This window comes from Lycium barbarum, chromosome 4 (assembly GCF_019175385.1).
Source record: "Lycium barbarum isolate Lr01 chromosome 4, ASM1917538v2, whole genome shotgun sequence".
Classification (NCBI taxonomy): Eukaryota; Viridiplantae; Streptophyta; class Magnoliopsida; order Solanales; family Solanaceae; genus Lycium; species Lycium barbarum.
The window spans coordinates 17,939,332-17,956,343 of NC_083340.1; the positions used below are offsets into that span (position 1 = coordinate 17,939,332).

Sequence of the window (17,012 nt, forward strand, 5' to 3'; positions counted from 1 at the left end):
AATCTGCTTACTAATACATTTATTACTGGAAAATTTAAACTCCTCACCTCATAGCATTAAAGATTTTTGACATTTCCAAACTCACTCTTCAAGTCATTTAGGAGAAATTAATATTTGTATTTCAAAGAGTAATAGAAAAAAAATGATAGCATAACTCTTGTTCTTCACTTTCAAACAACTACTACAACACCGGCTCAATGCTAGCTTGTGTTTGCTATACGAGTCCTCAATATCCATGTTGATCCATTTAGTCCCGTCTTAATCTACGGTTTAATAATTGAAGTTTTCTAACATTAAAATTTCCCTATATTTTCTGTTTACATACAAACATCTAACACACACACACACACACACTCACACACACACCTAAGTTAGAGCACTTCTAGTCATGATCTTTTCCACCGACGAGTCAGTGGGAAATTCGTGTGAAAAATATGATCTTTTCCACTGAACCAGCTCACTGAGAAAACATATGGTGGGAAACAGGTTCTCATTGAAACACTGGGAAACTTCCTGATTTTTTTGTGTGAAAACACTAATATTTTTTTCTTTTTTCACTGATTCAATCAAAATATCTATGGATAACCACTAAACATGGTTCAGTGAGAAATTTCAGTGCGAAAATAGTGATTTTCTAGTAGTGAAGGTACCAACACGATTAAGCTTTAATCTCAATTAGTTGGTATTTCCTTTATGGATCTTACTCTTCCATTTTGATCTACTTCTCACTAAGTCAAAATTGATTCTAATAGATAGTAGGTCTTTTTTTTCAACTAGGTCTTTTTTTTCAACTTCCTTCCATGTGATTTTGTTAGATTTAATTAAGAACGGTATTGGGAAATTTCTGATTGTATTTCATCTGTATACCTTTACATGTATTTATACAAGTCTATTGCATAACATAATAAAAGAATATTTAAATCCTATTGTATTTGTCTAAATCTTATTGGCTGTATTTGTCTAAATCTTATTGGCTATACAATAACTAACTAGGACATAATTATTCCTCTCTATGTCAATATTGTGCCATTCACGTGACCATTAGAAGGTTCTGGATTTATTGGGCCACAATTGTGTGATGAGCTGTTTCTGAGCTGATGTGGACGGCCCAAATTTCTCCTTTTATGTTGGTGCTTATGTATGGCTAGATCTCGTCCACGTAGCCTTGAATAATTTAAGGACAGATCTAAACACTTTGATGAGTTCAAAGTTTGTCCAATTGAAACCCACGATGTTGACCCTTTCTTCTTCACTGAGAGTTGAGAGTTTTTCTCCATTGCTGGTAAGCTTGAGCTTCTTTTAATTCCAACATCCCCCCTCAAGATGGAGGGGAGTGAAGCGACACCCATCTTGTAAAGCTGTTGTTGATGAGAAGGGCCTGATAAGGACTTCGTGTAAATGTCGGCTAACTGGTCTTTTGAAGGAACAAAAGAGAGGGAGATGAGACCGGAGAGATACTGCTGTCTCACAAAATGACAGTCAAGCTCCACGTGTTTCATCCTCTAATGAAACACTGGATTTCGTGCAATGTGAATCATCGCTTGACTATCGGAGTGAATCGGAACAGGTAATGGTGGTGGAATCGACAGATCTGAGAGTAGACGGGTCAACCAAGTTAACTCAGCCATCAATCGACGCATTGACTTATATTCGGCTTCAGCCGATGATAGAGAGACGGATGTTTGCTTTTTTGACTTCTACGAGATAGTAGAACCACCCATAGTGATATAAAACCCACTAACGGAGCGACGAGAGTCCGGACACGAAGCCTAATCAACATCGCAAAAAGCGGCAAGGGAGAAGGATGGTGAAGCAGACGAAAAAATTCGTTGGTTGGGATTTTCTTTCAGGTAACGCAAAACTCTCAAAGCTGTTGTGTAATGTGTGTCACGAGGTGTTTGCATAAATTGACTTAAAGTCAACACAACAAAACACAAATCTAGCCGTGTGTGAGTCAAATAATTGAGTTTGCCAATGATATGTCGATATAGAGTAGGATTAGTCATTAATGAGCCTGAATTTGCAGATAACTTGCAAAAAGAGTCCATGGGTGAAGAAACAGATGACAGATGGGAAATGTCAAACTCTTGAAGTAGATCTAAGGTATATTTCCTCTGACTGATGATGATCCCCTGCTCTTCTCGTATAATTTCCATTAACAAAAAATAGTGAATAGGGCCAAGATCCTTGATTTGGAATTCCTTATGAAGAAAAACTTTGAGTTGTTGAATTTCATGAACATCATTGCCTGTAATGAGCATATCATCTACGTATACCGCAACAATAGAAACAAGATCACCTTTCTTCTTAAAAAATAGTGAATAGTCATTAAGAGAGGCAGTGAAACCTTTAAAACCCAAAGCACCAGCAAGCCTGGCATACCACTGCCTAGAGGCTTGCTTGAGGCCATATAAAGATCGTCTAATCTTGCAAACCAGATTAGGATGAGGAGGAGTGAGACCAGTTGAAAATTTCATATAGACCTCCTGGAGCAAATCACCCTGTAGAAATGCATTGTTCACATCAAATTGTGAAGCTGGCCAGTTCTTTTTAGCTGCAATGGATAGCAAACACCTGATGGTGGTCATTTTGACCACTGGGAAAAATGTTTCATTGAAATCTATTCCCTCTTGTTGAATATCACCTCTAATTACTAGTCTAGCTTTCAACCTTTCCAAAGAACCATCAGCATGTTGTTTCACCTTGTAAACCCATTTACAAGGTAATGCTCTTCTTCCGGGAGGAAGAGGGACTGCATCCTATGTGTGATTAGATTGTAAGGCTTTAATCTCAACCTCCATTGCTTGTTTCCAACCAGGGTGAATTGAAGCTTGATAATAACTAGTGGGTTTTGTGATATTGGAGACTGATTTAAGTAGGAGTTGATTGACAAAGATAAACCAGTGATGGAAAGAACAGTAGGTTTGATAGGGGTAACAAAACATGATTCAGTGCCTGGACTAAGAAAAATTGTATTGCAGTAGTAATCTTTGAGATGAGAGGGTAAAATCCCTTTGGTTATTCTCTCAGACTGTCTAACCGGAACAGGGGCATTAGAAGAGGGTGGTGGGATATGTAAAGGAGCAGGGATGCAAATGGGTAAAGGATTAGGATTAGAAGTGGATAAAGAATCAGAATTATGTAGTACAGGAAAAGGTGATTGGGAAGAGGGTGGTGTAGTGATAGGTGATTGGGAAGAAGTAGGCAAAGGTGTAGGCAGTGAAGTAGGATCAGATGTGATATATGGAGATGGTGTAGTGATAGGTGATTGGGGAGGAATAGGTATGGGTGTAGGCAGTGAGGTAGGATCTGTGATATGTGGAGACGCAATTTCTAGAGAGGGTGAAACATCAGGAAAAAAATGATCAGGAGATGATGAGGAAGAAGTGGAAATAGGGGAAGGATCAGTTTTAGGAACAAAAGGAAATATGTCCTCCTGAAAGGAAACATCTCTTGAGACAAACACATTTCTGCTCTCTAATTCTAATAGCTTATATCCCTTTTGAGAACTGGGATACCCTAAGAACACACAGATTTTAGCTCTTAAGTCAAATTTACCCCTTCCATGAGCAAGAGTACTTGCATAACATAAGCACCCAAAACATCTCATATGTTGATAAGAACCCCCTCTACCTCCCAAAGTAAGGGTAAGTCTGCATACACTCTATCCTCCTAACTCCACTTATGAAATTAGAGTGGGTATGTTGTTTTTGTGGAGGAAATAGGATCTCTTGGCCACTTACAACTTGAATAGAAGAAAATGTCTTTTTCAGATCTCTTATGTGTTTTTTTTCAGATCTCTTATGTGTAAAAAATAAAAATCTCTTGTAAAAAGGTCATACAAAAAAAAAAAAGTTTGTAAAAGATCAAAAATCTGTTTTTGTCCTCCTCCAATATTTTGGAGTATGGTTTAATATTAATAGTCAAGGCAATGATTTTTTCCAAAGGATGAGAATAATATTAGATCAAATGCCTAACATATACTCGTGGCAAAGTTGTTTAATTTTGAATAATATAAAAACAACCTTTTTTCAAATTAGTAAATTTGTCGCTGCCCTGTTGCCCGGTTTAGAAAAAATTGCTTTTGCTGTATAAACTATCTAAAATTACAGTGTTTTGGTGAAAATTGAGAAGTTATCCGGTAGAATAATAGTGCAACAATAAATTTCCAAAATTGAACAGATAAAAAAATTTATGTAGTTTAAAATTTAATCCAATAGAGTAATCGTCAGAATATGGAGAACAAAAATTCAAGAATTTGAATTTGTTTTTAAGTCTAGGAGAAAATGAAATGAAGTTTGTCGGAGTGAGTGAGAGAGAGAGAGAACAACAAAAAAAGGGAAAATAGAAAATAGTACTCCCCGGACTCATTTTAGGTGACACTCTTATCTTTTTACTCTGCTAAAAAATACACATTTCTTTATTAATTCAAATTTAAACTTTGCATTGCCATGAATAAGATGATTTAAATCAACATAAATATTCATAATTTATTTTAGATTGTTAATTCAAAAAATATTTTCCTTTCTTAAATTCAGTATTCCGTCAAACAAACATAACACAAACATAGCAGTTAAAAAGAGAAGATGACATACATGTCTCCTTATCTTTGGCAGTAGATAAAATTGTCCCTTAAATAACAATTTAGCAGTTTTGGTCCTTTTAAATTTGTCAAAAGTGAATATTTTTTGTCTCCATAAAATTTTTGCCAAACTCTGTTTTAAATTTAATCAGAACTATGAAAATAATTTTTTTTAACGGGAACTCACATTAGGAAGTACAAATTTTGTAGTTTATGTTTTTTTTTTTTTTTGTGTATTTCAAGAGTCCGATGCAACTTTTACAGTGCAAAATCTGTTATTTTTAATCTATTTTTTTTTTATTTTTTTTTGTGTCTGGTGTAGTTTTTTATGTTCCAGTTTCTGGAATTTTGACAAAAATTTCTGGTGTTTTTGTTTAACCTTTTAATGAAAGTTCCAGCTAAATTAACAATCAAAGTTAGATAAATATTTGACGAAAAACCTAAAGAATCAAAACTGCACTGCTCGTTGATACTCAAGAGACTAGATTGAACCAAGATAAGAGACCATTTTTATCATTTTCACCAGTTAAAAAGGTTCCATAACAGAAGTGGTGAAGGAGGGAAGTGATTTGGTGGGAAATGGACAGGGAAGGGAAACTGTGATCACAAACACACAAGGCAAAACAGTGTGCACAAGAATTGCAGTACTACGGTGGTTGCTCAGCTCAAATAAACATTCCTGCTTGATCACCATGCATGGTAATTCCTTTGTTTCACTTTAATTTCTGCCTCTACATATTATACATTTTAAAATTAGTGTTAGAATCAAGGTCTGCGTACATCATACCCTCCACAGACCTCACTTGTGGGAATACACCGGGTGTGTTGTTGTAGCGTTTGCAGAGAGTACGTCGTGCAATAGATGTATATAATCAAAGGAGGGTTCAAGATTTTATAGAATGAGAGAGATATTTCATACTTGGAATTGCAAATAACCCAAATGTCAGATTAGGGAATGGTGTTTGGTGTAATTGACAGATAATTCTATCAGTGGCGGATCCAAAATTTTCAATCCTGAGGTTCGAAAAAACAAAAACAAAAGCTAAATAGAAAAAATAATGTTGTCCCTGGGAATCAAACCTAGGATGCTAGAGATAATTTTGAACACCCTGGACCGTTCGAGCTAACCTTTAGCATTTATTTAGGATATTCAAAAGTTAATATATGTACATAAACACAGAAAATCTACCATATGTATACTGTTTACTCCTTAAAAAGGTAACAATTGAATTTATACGTGGTTAAATGATATGTGGTGTAAATAAGCAATAACAAGCAACGATTCGTAAAGAGCAAGAAAAGAGATAACCTTGATTGGTAATTGAGGAACACAACTAATTGGTCCGGCTTTGAGCCTTTTTGTCTCGAACCCAAGCCAATCTTAAGAGAATTTGAATAGTTTTAGTGATTACGGGTCTAAGAGTATGAAATATGTGTGTAAAGTGACAATTTGATCCCCTAATGAGAGGATCCACCTCTGTATTTGTAGTACAAGAGTTAGAGTTATACATGGTAACTAAATCTGTTAAGGAGATAATGATCCCGATGATCTCGGGCGCCTCAATGGTTCATAGCGTGACGGGCGACGAGAAATCCATTACAAGTAGGATTTCTCGCATTTGTGTCAACTAGCACCCCTCCGGTTTGTGATCCCTCGGGTTTTATTCTATCCGACTGGTCAAAACTGAACAGGTGATCCATCGGGCTTTATTCTATCCTACTGACCGAACTCCAACCAACATTACATCTCAAAGCCAACTCTCATATCTTGCTCTGATATTCCGTTGACTGACCCAAACATTTTACCCCGGTTTATACTGTATACAGATAGTCCCTCCATTTCCCGGTGGAAAGCATTGACTCCGGGGAATGGATTTAAACAAAAAACCGAAACCGATCCATGGTAGCCACACGAAAGTCCAGCTCCGCCGCCTAAAAAGACATTCTTCAGTTCTGCACTTTACACGATGTTGATTGCTCATTATTACACCACTGTAGCGATCAGCATTGGTAACCGTTTTGACATCAGGACTTCCAACTCTTCAACTTCTAACCTTTTGTGTATAAAAGGTAAATGCTCCACTCATACTAAGCTATACACTTAGTTTCCTTACACAGCAAAAACTCTATAGAAAAAACCCTACGTCATAGCTTTTGAAATCTCTTTCTTCCAATCCTTTTTCAACAATGTCTTCCATTCCCCTGCTAACTCAGTTTCCTGCTAATCCTTCATCGCCATCCCGTTCTTGACCACCATCTCCAACGGCGGCTTCTAGTCCCAGTGAAGAACTTGAGTTTCTTGCTGTTGACATTCTCCCCTCTGGCTTCAAGTACCAAAAATATTGTAAGGTTTAAAACCATCTTGAATCCGTAGAGAGCTTCGAATCGTTTGTTGATGCTGCCACTATCCCCAAGGTTCGGAATGATTGTAACTTGGATGCCGAGATCGATGTCGTCCAAGTTAGCCATGGGACAAGAATCAACCATCATGTCGCAAGTTACTCCCTGGTTTACACATACCCTTTTGTAATTGGTTATTCTTTCCTCGTTCCTCAGATAATATAGGATTTTTGTCACCATTATCGGATTTGTGTCGGGAAAGTTTCTCCGCAAGTTTAGAGATTGGTGTATTGTATCAATCTTTTGGCCAACATATCCGGAGTCTCTTTTTTTTCTTGATCATCTGATCCACATCTACGTTCCACAAGTTATTCGAGGTGGCCTAGTGCATTTGTATCCTCGTGAAGCACGAGGTCTCATTAACCCAGAGGACGACTATGACAGAGGCTGGCTACATTGATTTGTTATGATTCCGACGAACCAACTCCATCGTTCCCTATCCGAGCCTTTTCCCCAAGCATGGAATCCCACTCCGATATCAGTCGAACTAGAGCTTATAATCAGAATTTTTGATTAGGTCGTCGCGTTGCTAGCCACTTCTCGTGACCTGACCCGCTCATGGAGACGCATTTCCTCCAAATGGTGGAGAGGGAAAAATCATGGTAAGTTTTTGACCTTCTTTCACACTTACTCACAATTTTCATCCGTTGTGCGCCTTATACTAGGATCCTTATTTTTAGGACTTCTAACAAAGAGACTTTCCTCGACGAAGAAGACTGCTTCCAAGGAAGAAGTTGTTGAAGGTATTCTTCCTTCGAGCAAGAAACAGAAGCAAGGAGATGCTCCGACAATCCCAGTTTCCTTCACAAGAAGTGGCTTCAGGGTCCGATCATGTCACTTACTTTCAGAGGCTAGGAGGGAAGCTTCTCGAGGGAATCAAGCTCCTGTAGTCATTCTTGATGATGATGAGTCGCTTGTCGAAGTCAATGTTGCCATGCAGAACATTCCCAGTGGTAATTCGGCCATGCCATCTGCTACATCATCTCTGAGGAATATATTGCCTGAAGGAGCTGCTATGGGGCCTTCGCCTCATTTTGGTTCTCAACAAGATGAAAACCTCCATGAAGAGATTGAACGCCTTCGAGACGAGAATATGAACGCCTTCGAGAAGAGAATCAACGACTTAAGTCTGCTCATCGGGATTCCAATTTTGACAAACCCGAAGTCGCTGAGTTGAAGTATGAATCTGCCAAGCGCCCGAGGTTGCGAACTAAAGCTCCTAACCTTCGGGTCACCAGATTGATTTCCCCCAGTTTTTTTGTTTAAGTCCATATGTTTGGCCATGTTTTGTACGGTTATTATAACCGAGATAGTTATGCATCTTTCAATATATATAAGTTTTATTTGAATCTAATAGGATCTTTTTGGATTACGAATGCTTTTATCCGCTTTCAGTTTCATTCGAACCAGATTGGATCTTTTTGTGCATGAATTTTTCCTTTTGTCCGAATTTCTATCGGAATAACAAGAAGTGGAATGCCGGTCTCGGTAGAACCTTCTTTTGTAAGTTTTGAAATAGGCGGGAAAACAAGTGTCGTTTCACATCACGTCCGACTGACTTTGAACACGTCTAGCTTCCCAATTGGACGTCCCTTCAGTTCTCTGATCGATGCGTTTCGCCACAATTACTCATCGCATATAAATAGTCCTATCCCCTTCACATTTCACCATTTACCACACTTTCTTACTCTCCGTTCTTCACTCTTGCCTTCTTTCTACCTTTTATCTGAAACGTTCAACCCTCATCAGAATCTTCAAATCTTCGTTGGAAACCTTCAAATCTTTATAAATTTCTTCAATCCTCATAAACTTCTCCAAATCTTCATCAGAAACCTTCAAACCTTCACCAATTTCTTCAAATCTTCATATATTATCTTCAAATCTTAAAAAATAACAACGAACTCCCGATCTTCTTCTAGAAACGCCTCACTGACTACTTTTCCTCCTCCAGCGGCTGACTTCGGCACTAGCCTCGGGATTAGAGCTCGAACCGAACCCTTCGAATCTCAGCCACAAGATATTCTGCCCACATACTTCCATTTCGACACCGAGTTCGCCGTCGAAGTGGCCATGAAAAATTTCGACAGAGGGTTTGATATCCGAAGATACCCTTCTTCGATCAAGGCGATAGACTTACCGCGAGTCCGAACCTAATGCGGTTGGTCAGACCTTCTTTCAGAGATTGTCATTCTGGGTCCGGACGATGACATCACACCTTTGTGGAGGGATACTCAAGTGTTTACACTTACCCTTTCATGTTCAAACTTGACCCCCTGATCGATTGGGTCATTCTCGATATGTGCCAAATATATAATTTGTGCCATGCACAAACCGACTCGAATGTTTGGAGGATTGCAACTTGCCTTCGCTTTTTGGTGAACAACGTCAATGTGGAATTCACTCGGCATCGTTTGATTCGGCTATTTTGCCCACGTTTCTTTTGTGGCGGGGGCATAAAGCTTTCTAAACGAGGAGAGAACCCTATCATCTGCAGAGTCGATAAAAATAGAGACCGAGGATAGATGCAACATTTTGTCAGGGTTAAGACCGCGAAGATTATCCCAGAGGGATCTATGCCATTTCCCGAGCGGTGGAACGATACTCGTAAGCATCGTAGAACTTTAATCTCTCCGCGCTCTTTTAACTGTTCATCTAATTCTCTTTTATTTCGATCGTTGCATGGATCCTGGATGAAATAAACTTCCACGTTTGGGTGGAGGGCATTATATGCCAGTACCCGCATCAATTGCGTACGGGGAAGGAGCTATCCGACAAAACATGGATAGCAAAAAATCATGGTAAGTGGATTTCTTTTGTCTTGTGTTATTCCCTTCATTTATCCCCTTTTCTAATATTGACATTTTTCTCAGGCTTGGGGAAAGGGTTCCGTAATCTCGATGCTAGAACCGACTGATGCCCCTACCGCGCCAAGTTCAGAGTTTGACCCGTCAGGCTCGGCGAGGCTTATTATCGAGGCAGAGGATAAGAAAAAGAGAACCAGGTCCTCCAGGATCCCGAAGTCATCTTCGGTGAGCCGAAAAAGAAAGAAAATCTCTAAGGGTGATGTTGACACCCAATTTTGTCCCGCCTCTCCCCCGGAATACCTATTTACGCTTCTAATATTTTCGACAAATTAATACCAACGTTTGATTATTCTATTACAGTTATTATTATTATTATTATTATTATTATTATTATTATTATTATTATTATTATTATTATTATTATTATCTATTTTGGCATTTTACCAGCTTATGCACACGCATCACATTTATCTTCGCTTAATAATAGCATTTACTCACTGTTGAATCTCAAATATATTATCACCCGTACTATTTTTCGGATCAATTCATAAAATTTAGCCCAAATAATTACCCAAACAACCCATATTTTAGCCAACCCAGTCCATTAAATCATTTGGACCCGACCCGGATCCGTTCAAAATAAAGGAGGGTTTCCTTTCATTTTTTTCCTTCAGGTCGCCGCCCCCCCATCGTCTTCTCTCCCTTCCTCTTTCTCTCCTTCCTCTCTCTTCTCCCCTTTTCCCTATCCGCTCCTCTCCTTCATCATCTCTCGTCCCCTCCACCGCCGCCTGCACCCCGCTCCCACTTCCCTCTGTCCCCCACTTCGTCTTGTCCCCCCACGCTCCTCTCTCTCTTCCACTTCCCTCTGTCCCCGCTCCTCTCAAACTCAAACCCTAAATCGCCCTATAAATACCATGAAAGGGAGTTTTTTTTGGATTCATGAAATTCCCTAAGAACTGATGTTTTCAGCCGCATAAACCTCTCCCTAAAAAACAATTCTTCAGCTTTGAATACCTCTAAAAATACCAGTCTCCAATCGCCCGAGTTTCCCTTTAAAATATTAGTTTTTATTTTCTAAATATCGTCTCAAGCACTAAATTCTTTTCTGTTTTGCCCTTGATATTTGTTTGAATCCGAGCGTGCGCAAGTTCGGATTTAGAGGTGTTCGAGGGTAAATCGAGACTCCGCACCTCAGTTCGCTGCACTCGAAGAAGGTAAAAAAGCTTCCTTAGTTGAATTTATAGTGTCTTAGTATGCTTATGTATGTTGACGATTGTTAATGTTGGATTAATTGTTAGTTTAGCATATTAGTGAGTTTAGTATTAGAAGTTTGTTTAATTTCACATGAAATTCTTAAGTGTCTGCATGTTAGTTAGTGATTATTATGTGATCATTATGGCTAATTTAAGTTAATTTAGCTTAGCATCTGTCGATGTTGGCAATTTTGATTAGTTATTAGCTTATTGATTAAATCTTGTAGCAATATTTGTCATGGGTCATGCTTAATGGTCACTTGTACCTGCAAAATAGTTGATTAGTAGTAACCAGTCATTTGTACCTATATGAAGCTACTATGCTGTTAGCTGTCCTTCATATTAGTATGATTTCCCCCTTAGTTCAGTTAACCATGAGCCGGTTTAGCTGAATATTAATACAAGTACATTCATTTGTTGGCATAGTTAAATAATTTCATGCTAATATAAATTATATGGTTAGCTTGCTGTTTTTAGAATGATGTTTGCTTTAGGCCAAGGTCAGTAAACTTCATTTTATTATTTTTTTTCTTCCAGTTCTGGTGCGAGTCTGTTTCTATGCTTAATCTGTTGTTTAGCTCAACACGTCGCTAGGGTGTATTTTAGATACGTATATGATGTAGTTTCACTGTCTCAATTAATCGCTTGTCGTTTGCCTGCATTATATGGTAGTCCAGTTTAAAGACATGTTTGGATGCTCTTGATTAATGTTTAGTTTGTTTCATACTTATAGCCAGCCTGTTAGTTTAAATATGTACGAAAGCATTGCGCAATTTGTCCCTGTTAAGCACATGTCCCGTGTTAGTTGAATGATCTAAAGTAGGATTCAGATATGTTAGTTTTGGATCTGATTACCAGTATGCGGTAGCCCAGTTTAGACTATTATTTGCTTGAGTATGGGTTCTGTGAGTCTATTATCATAGTGGATGTAATGCTATGATTGGTCTGATGAAGCTTAGAAGTTGATGTTTATTATGACCCTGAGCAAGTTTATTTCAGTTATGTTTTGATTTAGCCACGTGTAGTTTGGGTCTGCAACTACTTTGTTATGCTATATAAGATTACTTCATTCAGTCACATTCTAGGTTAGCTTACAGCCTGCCTAAGTGGATCTTCACATGTTTAATTTTCTGCTAACATGGTAGTTTAAATCCATTATCGTTCTATATGCTTGGTTCTGGATCATGCTACTAAATTTATGGTTTCATGTATTCAAGTATTATGACCTGGGCTCGGATTAGGTGTTTTAATCGCTTAAGTCTGTGGTAGGTTAGTGCCACCCTTGGAAGTTCACTGACACTTGCTTGTGCTCACTTTTAATTGGTTTCAGTCCTCCATAACTTGTTTAAATGAAGTTAGTATGATTTAACCTGTTATTAGTATAGTCCATAGATCTTGATTGATATTGGAGTTGCTTGGGAATGCTATGTGGGTTCTGTTAGTTGAATCATGGTTCTATGTTGACTCGTAATTTACGAAAACATGATTAGTTTAAACTTCAATGACGTAGGGGATTTTGCTTAGCCCAGTCCAGTTTGCGTATATCATTACAAATTGGTTTTCTTTATGGTTAAATTCGTATGATGAAGACCTCCTGCCTGATATCTAGAACTGTAGCTGTTTTACTTGTATCATGTTACACCTCTTCCCACTCCTCTGATGTGTCCTTCTGTTTCCAAACATTCGGTATTTGTCCGGTTAAATATGAATCCAGTGTGCAAATCTGGTTGTTTGTCTGCCGAATGTTGTTCCCCTTTTTTTTTTAGTGCTTTTTGTCTTGAAATGACGTCTTAAGTATGTCAATAAGTTGAAACTCGCTACTGTTTGAATATTCTATGTCATCATAGATAGGGTATTACTAAATAGTTTCTCAAAGTCTAAAACATGGGTTTGGTTGGGATCAACATATTTAGTTTAATGGTGACCTCTTTGCTTTGTTATAGTAACTGATCCTGCTGTCCTGGCTTTGGGTTTCTTTACGGCTGTTTGTGGTGTCCAATTCCTTTCCTTTGTTGACTAAGTTTAGCATGTTTAATGTGGGTGCCTGATATCACTCGTTCTTTGTTTAAGATTCCCATGACTAGGTAGTGTCTAATTCTCTTCATTTCGGATTCGTGTAAAGACCCTTTAGTTAGTTTGTTTAATCGGTGCCAATTGATTCAGATATAAATCTCAGTTCTGCAAACATATTATGTTTCTCGAACCTGTTATTTTTATATACACCATGTTTGATTATGTGTATACATGAAGTATACTTAAATATACATAGTATATATATAATCTACTGATTTGTTTGAATTCATATTTTTTACACCTTTAACATTATTCATTGAGTAGATACTAATCCTTTGCTTTCGTTTTTTTGCATGACCATCGCATACGAGTCCGAGGGACTTGTCTCCTTTTTTCGCATTCGGTGTTGGGCTAAAAGCCCAACGAAATCTCCCTCGCATCAGCTCTGTCCGCGGCAAATAAAAATTCTGGGCCAAAGCCCAAACGAAAAAAAACAGCAGTAGCAATCCTTAAAAGAGGCTGAGCCCATTCAGCTTATTGGCTCTTCTATTTTATTTTTTGCATTTAATTTGTATTGCATGATTAACTCTTTATTTTGTTTTGTTTCCTAACTTAGATGAATTCTAGTAAATTTAGAGCCCGTTTGGATTGGCTTACAGCTTAAAGCTGTTTGCAGCTTATAAGCTGAAAAAAATAAGTTGGGGTAGTCCAACTTATTATTTTTGGCTTATAAGCTGTTTTCAGCTTATAAGCTGCTTTAGATAAACTAAGTCAAATTGGTCCAATTATTTTTTTGAGCTTATTTTAAGCATAAAATGACTTTAAGCTGGCCAGCCAAACACTCAAAAAAGCTGAAAACAGCTTATAAGCCAACTTATAAGCCAATCCAAACGGGCTCTTAGTGGGGTTTAGTTTTAGTCGTGGGTAGTTAATTTAAGAGAAACTAATAATTATTTCCATAAGTTTCATTTTCTTCTTTTCATATTAAAGTATTTATAGTATCTATAATATTTACTTTTAGAATAATTAATTTTCAATAGCGTAAATTCATATTTGAGTTAAAGGAATTATATTTTATTCTTATTACCTTGGGAATTTTAAAACGCCATTAACACGCAAAGAGGAACCAAAGAATATTTTGTAGACATCTTTTAAAGTTTACCCAAATTATGCATATTTTTAGCCAAATGTAGTTAACAAAACATAATCTTGTTTATACTTCTAAAACGCAAAATCAATTAACATATCATCGTTTAGTTTGTTTCAAATGTTTATTAAAATACTGCGCAAACCCGCATTTTCTTCTACTTATATGCAAATTATCATATTTTTCAAATTTTATTTTGAACAACATCATCATACTTCCATTTAAGGCATTAGTAGCATTTATAAGCTTTATTTCAAAATAGCATTTTAAAAGCTCCTTTATGCAAATTATTAGTCTTGTTTAAAATAACATTTTTTTTAAGCTTCAGCATATTTTTTTTATTATTATTATTATTATTTTTATTTTAAATGGCGTTATTATATTTTCCTTTAAAACCTTAGTAATATCATAAGTCATTTTCTTAAAATTTAAGCACTATATTTACCCTTAATTAATTAACCTAAGTTTGGCTGGATAACCGTAGTTAACGGATTTTAAAGGATGCCTAACCCCTTCCCTTTAGGATAATATAAAACCCTTACTTAGAATCTCACTGATTAAGCAGACTATTGACGGAGGTTTAGTTAGCTTTACCTTAGTTAGTTAATTAGGTGCCCTAATTCACCTTAAAATCAATTAGGTGGCGACTCCTTAAACAAAACAAAAATAGGAATCATCAATATGTTGTACTCTAAATTTAACCCGGTTAAAATGGGGTGTAACAGGTGACGGCAGTGCTTTAGGAGTGCGGGGCCTAAGGGACTTTCCAGATGATGATATTATAATAGCGAGAGTCAGCCCCGGCTCCACCACCACAACTGCTGCCGCCGAGACAGAACCTACTCTGGTAAATATTCTGGAGGAAAATATTGCCGTTAATTCGACCAATCTTGTTGAGGGCGCTATCAAAAACCGTTCAATCCCCATCGTTGATGTCGTTCACTCACCGGCCCCATGGAAGGTCGTCTTGCCTGAGGTGGAGACTGTCATAGTTGGGGATGACACATCCTCGGATGTAGAACCTGCGGCTAAGAGGGTCAGGCAAGCCGAGTCAACTTCTTCTCTACCTCCTTCTCATTCCTTTGGGCATGAAAGTTTTGATCATATGTTTCTCGAGGCAGGGGTTGCTGCCACATCCGCTGTGATGGCGGATGCCTCCGGGTTTGGCCACCTCGTCATTTAGCATATGTTGAGGGACTCTTCTCGTTCCCTTAGGGAATCTGAAACTGGCTCGCGGTCGAAGCTCATGGACACCTTTCCGGCCTCGAGTGTCGAGCTGAAAAGAAGGTAGTCTGTCACCATTGTCGTTCCTGAGGACACTAATTTTTTATCCCGGTCTATCGGGGTAGCTAGCTATGTCCGCCCCCTTATGTCGGAATACGACAAAGAGAAGATGGGGCGAGTCTCCTAGAAGTGTCTCCTCAACGAGAGTATGCATGCTGCGAACTAGGTAAACATCCCATCCTTTGAGAAAAATTTCATTCATTTCGAGTAACTCTCACTGTATGCTAATTTTTCACTCTTTTGCAGTCTATCATGCTCGAGAACGAGGGTTTTGTTCGAGCCATGCGGGAGATAGATGATCTGCGGGGCCAGTTGGATGCCCGGGGCCAAGAAATTGAGAAGTTCAAGCTTCTCCTGTAGCAAAAAAAAAAAAGACCAGCTACGTTAGGTCGGTGACCCTTCAGCCTTCAAAACTGAGCTTTTCGAAGCTAAAGAGGAAAACCTTTGAGCAAAGAACGATCTCGCGGACATGGTCGAGAAAAATAAACTCCTAGAGGCGGACATAAAGAGGCTTGTTGAGGATGCCTCCGCTTCTGCCAAGCAGTTCGAGGAACGCGGGGCAACCATCACCCAGCTGAGGCAAGAGGTAGACTCTCTCAAGATCAATTCGCCCGGATTGAGTCGGAGAGGGCCTCCGAGAAAGAAGTCTTGAGGGTTGCCCAAGAAAAGGTAGACAATCAGGCTAAAGCCCTCGAAGATCTCAGGGGTGAGTTCAAAACTTCTGCCTAAGCCCGTGACACCCTGAGCCAAAGGAATGTCGAGCTATCGGCCTAACTGGAGCTAGCCCTGTCCGAAAGGAACCATGCCCGGGATGATGTTGAAGCAGCCAGGGCTCGATCCGTGTTAAAAGTTGAGCATAAGAAATGAAAATATCGTAGGGCTACCTTGGAAGAGGCTCGGGGTGGCATTGAGGATATTGCTGCCAAAATCGAGGAGGCGAGGGTCGTCGAGAGTATCGCTCTGAAAGTACTACTCGAGAACAGCTCAGAGGATGACCTCAAAGGCTCCGACTTTGATGGCTTGGATTCCTCTTCGGAGGGTTAGATAGGCTTAGGCTTGTATTTTCTTTCGCTTTTTGTAAATTTATCAAGGTCGGTCTTTGGCCTTGTGTTTATATAAAGTGGAAACTTTTATTTGACTTTACTGTGTTGGTATTTATTTTTTGAGCATTCTTCTGCTTTCAATACTTAATCAATATTTGATTGTCAATATTTAATCGAAGGGAGGTGAATCAACTTGGACTGATGTTTTGTCCGAGTACGAACTAGGTTCAACCTTGAATAAACTTTTAATAATATTTTACTTTAATGGAAAGCTTTTGCTGGAACCAGCTTTAAGTTAAAATAAGTTTGTTGTGCACGGAGCCTTTTTCCTGCCGGTGATTACATATAAGGGCCTTATTTTTATGCTTTTGAATTCAGACGTCTCCAAATCACTTCATGCATATTGTTTGAATTTTTTGACTTTTTAAAACTGAAGTTTTTATACTTGGTCTTTAAATTAGGCTTAGTTTACTTGAAACTTTAACG

The 17,012-nt window shown here is 38.3% G+C and overlaps 1 long non-coding RNA gene across 1 annotated transcript; it reads left to right on the plus strand.

Moving 5' to 3' along the window:
- Positions 1–957: 957 nt before the first annotated feature.
- On the plus strand, positions 958–16,678 carry LOC132635438 (uncharacterized). Its single transcript, XR_009580515.1, has 3 exons — positions 958–1,850; positions 2,027–15,649; positions 15,730–16,678. It is a non-coding gene; the product is annotated as an uncharacterized LOC132635438 (long non-coding RNA).
- Positions 16,679–17,012: the final 334 nt, after the last annotated feature.